This window comes from Branchiostoma lanceolatum, chromosome 16 (genome assembly GCF_035083965.1).
Source record: "Branchiostoma lanceolatum isolate klBraLanc5 chromosome 16, klBraLanc5.hap2, whole genome shotgun sequence".
Classification (NCBI taxonomy): Eukaryota; Metazoa; Chordata; class Leptocardii; order Amphioxiformes; family Branchiostomatidae; genus Branchiostoma; species Branchiostoma lanceolatum.
The window spans coordinates 6,636,291-6,640,761 of record NC_089737.1 but is presented as its reverse complement, the minus strand read 5'-3'; the positions used below and the strand labels follow the sequence as shown (position 1 = coordinate 6,640,761).

The 4,471-nt window shown below is 40.3% G+C and overlaps 1 long non-coding RNA gene across 1 annotated transcript; it reads right to left on the bottom strand.

Moving 5' to 3' along the window:
* Positions 1 to 858: 858 nt before the first annotated feature.
* On the bottom strand, positions 859 to 2,792 carry LOC136421983 (uncharacterized). Its single transcript, XR_010753556.1, has 3 exons — positions 2,700 to 2,792; positions 2,226 to 2,325; positions 859 to 1,984 (listed from the first exon to the last, which is right to left on the bottom strand). It is a non-coding gene; the product is annotated as an uncharacterized lncRNA (long non-coding RNA).
* Positions 2,793 to 4,471: the final 1,679 nt, after the last annotated feature.

The following is a 4,471-nucleotide window of genomic DNA, read 5'->3' as shown; positions in this document are numbered from 1 at the left end:
CTTGCTGTATGGACAAGTACATACACATGTATACTAGAAGGAGCACAGTACTTGAACAATGATTTTTATTTGTCTGTAAGGTAGATAACCACAATAGTTTGATCACCAACATTGACAACTTACACATGGCGTTACAACTGAACAATACACAATCACCAGAAACAGGAGCTCTTGAAAGGGTTCATTTTAAAACTTTATGATTTAAGGTTTATAACAGCCAGTGCAGTTTAAGTACTTGTACTTCGCCTTGTCCTAAAGTGAGTGACCTACATGTACCACATACCTCTTTCACATCTCTTACAAAATAAACATTCTATAACTTGGAGGTTGTATTGATCATGCACATGTCAACCAGGTTAACTCTACGTCTTATCGTAATGGTTCAAGTTCAACTAAGTCCAACTAACTACTTTTACAGCTACCTCTAATATCAATTTTGTTTTTTGTTTTCGAATGGTTGAAAACTAATTCAAATTACACTTTGCATTTGTATCATAGCCAGTACCGGTTTGAAATAAGATCTCCGATCTCTCCCTTCAGATTTAATCTTAGATGCGTAAGTCTAGTCTGCTTACATGATAATTTGGCATGTACTACAACCTCTTTTTGTTAACTAAAGCCCCCTCTCACTAGACCCGCGGCACGCTGGCGGCGTCGCTGCGCCCGACCGAATTGACAAAGCACTCAACGAATTTCATTGACAAAAAACGAATCTTTTTAAGTTTTGTGTGTTTTGTTATCTTTTTAGTCATACTTGTACGTTTTGAATTTTATAATATTATAAAGTCAAGGGTGACACAGATCCAGTTTAGGACGCAGCGATGCTGCCAGCGTGCCGCGGGTCCAGTGAGAGGGGGCCTTCATGAGAAATCCTCTCAACAGATGCTCAACATTCTGAATCCGCGTCGTACAAAGTAGGGCGTTTCTACAGCGCGGATCTATCTCTGCTATAAGGAGAATGACTTTCAAGCGTGGATTTGGTTTAGACGTAACTTAAATTTAGGTGTGTTCAAAAGTTGAATCGTACATGGTTTAGCCGTTGCAATTTGTGTGGCCTTCTTGTGCCTTTTTTCATCAAATGTAAACAAAAGGTAAAAGTGGCCAAGTTAGTGAAAAATCTTCCGGTTCCTAAGCTGTCATCATCAGTATGTGGTGTAGATAGTTACAGTGTTATCCCTTTCATCAGTCACTACCAGCTGCCCTTCTAGTCCCACGGCGATAGGACCTACCATCCTCAGCCCAGTCACCACATGGCGAACAAAATGTCCACGACCTGTAAACATGGACACCCAGCCTTTTTCACCCGAGCTACCACGATCTGCTACCAAGATATGGCCTGAAATGTCGGTACAGATATCTTGGGGATATGTCACTCTACCATTACCGTTGCCATGGCCCCCAAACAGAAGATGTCCTGTCTGGCTATACACCTGAACCATGTTCTCTTTGGTCGTAATAATATTTCCCTCCCTGTTTACGACAAGGGATTTTTCACATGAAATATCTGGAATATTAAGTGTCCTTACTAACAGGCCGTTAGGATGAAATATGTTAATCTTACAACTAGTCCTGCCATACTTTCCGAAAAGAATGTGGTTACTTTGTACATCTATGGCAATCGTTGGAGATGTTGTGCTGCCTTGGACCCTAAACTTGGCCAAAGCTCGACCATCCCTGTTGTATTGTACAGCATAAGAACTACCGAATGGCACCTTCCCAACTACCCACAGATTATCATTGCCGTCAATCGAAATGTCGTATGGAAATATGGTGCTACCGGCTTTTCCGGGCACAGTTGTCAAGAAATTATGAACGTAAACACCCTTCATGTTGAAGACTTGTACTCGACAGTTACCATGATCAGCTATGTATATCTCGTTTCCAGAAGACACAGCAACTCCATTTAGGTGAGTGAACTGTCCCAGTTGTGATCCTCGCCCACCAAAAGTGATGACGCGACGATTTCCATCATCTCCTGTCGTCTCTACAACGATAGAAAACCAACAGACACCATCGGTACAGATGACAATAGAACTTGTGCAAAAGGAGAAGTTGAACTCCTTTATTGCATTTTATGCAGATCACGTAGTCCATCTCATCGACACATGTTTAAGAAAATGTTTCTAATGACATTTCGTTACTTAATTTTGATAATTAAGTGTGAAGTGAAAACGATGGTGTCCATTCAGAATTTCAACGTCTGTGATGTATATTTGCATATTTACCTTCCTTGTACATAGAGGTGTGTACGTCCTTGTTCATGGTTGTGGTAGGTTTAACAAGTCTCGTCTCGGTTGGGTAGCTGTATGTGGCGGTTGATACAACCTGTCGAAAAAAGCAGTAGTTCACATACGTTTACAGTAATTTTTTTTCTTTATTTCTCAAGCTATTTGAGCCAGACGTTTTCTCTACAAAGCCCATTTGATAGGTAGATTCGAAATCATTAAGATAATCAAAGTAACAATTTGACATTTATAAAGTGACTGTAGAAAACCATGTTTTCCAAATGTGGCGATAAAAAATTGTGCTCCAAAACAGCTGATATATTATTATGGACATACTCTGAACATATTTTTCATCAATACGCCTAAAACTTCCTTTAGTAATATGAATTTTTGACAAACCGTTAATACTTTTGCTTATGTTCTTATTACAAAATGTTTCAGACATTACTTAAAGCAACAAACATGCATACTCACATTACTGGTAGGTGACAACACATCAGTGTACGCTGTAGTTGTGGAGGTACCATATGTCAGGGTTTGAGCTGTGTGCGCGATTGTCGTCTGTATTAAACAGAAGAGATATTTTTGTTAGGTTTGACGACAGGCCAAACAACTGATTTGCATTGGATTTCCAAACATTGAATGAGTTGTTCAGACATTAATTTGAAATAAGCAACAAATCAGTCCGTTTGTCAGGCAGGTGAGTAGACGCGGGTTAGTTTCTGTTAACATTCGCTATGATTGTTTTACCCACCAACGTCTTCTCACATACCAAGGAAAATGATGGATTTGTTGCTTGTTCGATTCCTTTGGACTACTCATTCATCTGGCATGTTAATTTCTTAGAACGGTTCACAATGCGAATGACTTTACCGAAAAGAAAAAAAGCTTTCTTGTTTTAGCTTTTTCTCGCAAATCTACTGGGAGAACAAAATAACCCTGCACTAGTGATATGCTGAAAGGACGCACGCTCACTTCGTAATTTTTAACGATAATATGCATATGGTAAGGTGCATGTACGTCATGGGAGGACGGGCCATCATAGATCCATTTACCTTTATATTCCTGTTTGGTGCTGTAGGATACGGAAGGTTCTGCTGACGGGATTCCGTGGGCCCAGTGATGAGGAGTCCTGTCAGTAACATCGCTACTGCAGCGGATGCGGTGATGGCTACACAAACCCACTGAGAGGATGAGAGGAACGGGCGCACCGGGGCACCAGGGGCAGGTCCTCCGTCTGTAGGAGCGGAAACTAAGAGAAACTAAGCCTGTTAGAATCATCATAAGATAGCAGACAGTTTTTCTATCTCCATATATGTGTTTTTCCATCGCTTTGTTTGTATGTATTGTTTACCCGGTAAACCGACTCATGGAGTTACACACCAGGTTTGTACTGAAGAGGACACGCTGCATATCCAAGACAGATTTATTTGATCCACTCACATTGGTATGGATGTGACTGAGGTGTAGCACACCTCAAACATTGAACCACCGTTTAACTCATGTCTTATCCAATGGACGTCCTTAACCTAAGCGAGGTACACCATGCTACGGAGGCTACTATCATTTGATAAAGTAAAATAAAACCAACACACTGATACAATAACTTTAGATTTGAAAAAACTTTAACTTGGAAAATTTGCAGAAGGATGGCTAACTACAATATGAAATTCAAAACATGCTTCAGATGATAGGTGATGTGTGAAATATGTGAGTCTATGGGACTATCAAATAAAAAGTTAAAGTTCTCGTTTATTTTCAATATTTGTAACTGGCCTTACTTGGAGGAGGGTTGGTACTTTCAGCTGATCCATCTAAATCCAGGTATTCATGTTCATCTTCATTATCATCAATTGCACACACAGTTTCATCCACATCATGATTTTCATAAACATCTTCAGCCACATCAGTGTCTGTTCCAGTCGTGTGGTCTACAGTTGGACAAGATGCTACTCCTCGAGTTGTTTCTTTGGTAGGGACGTTGCTTTGCTGAATCGTTTTTGTCTGTAGATTCTCACCTGGTGGAAGGTTGTCACTTTTAGTTTGTCCATTTGTATTCTGGTATACATGACCATCATCATCATCCACATCATCATTTTCATAAACATCTTCAGCCACATCAGAATCTGTCCCAGGAGTGTGGTCTACAGTTGGACAAGGCGCTACTCCTCCTAGAGTTGTTTGATTGGAGGAGACATCATCTACATCATCATTTTCATAAACATCATCAGCCACGTCAGTATCTG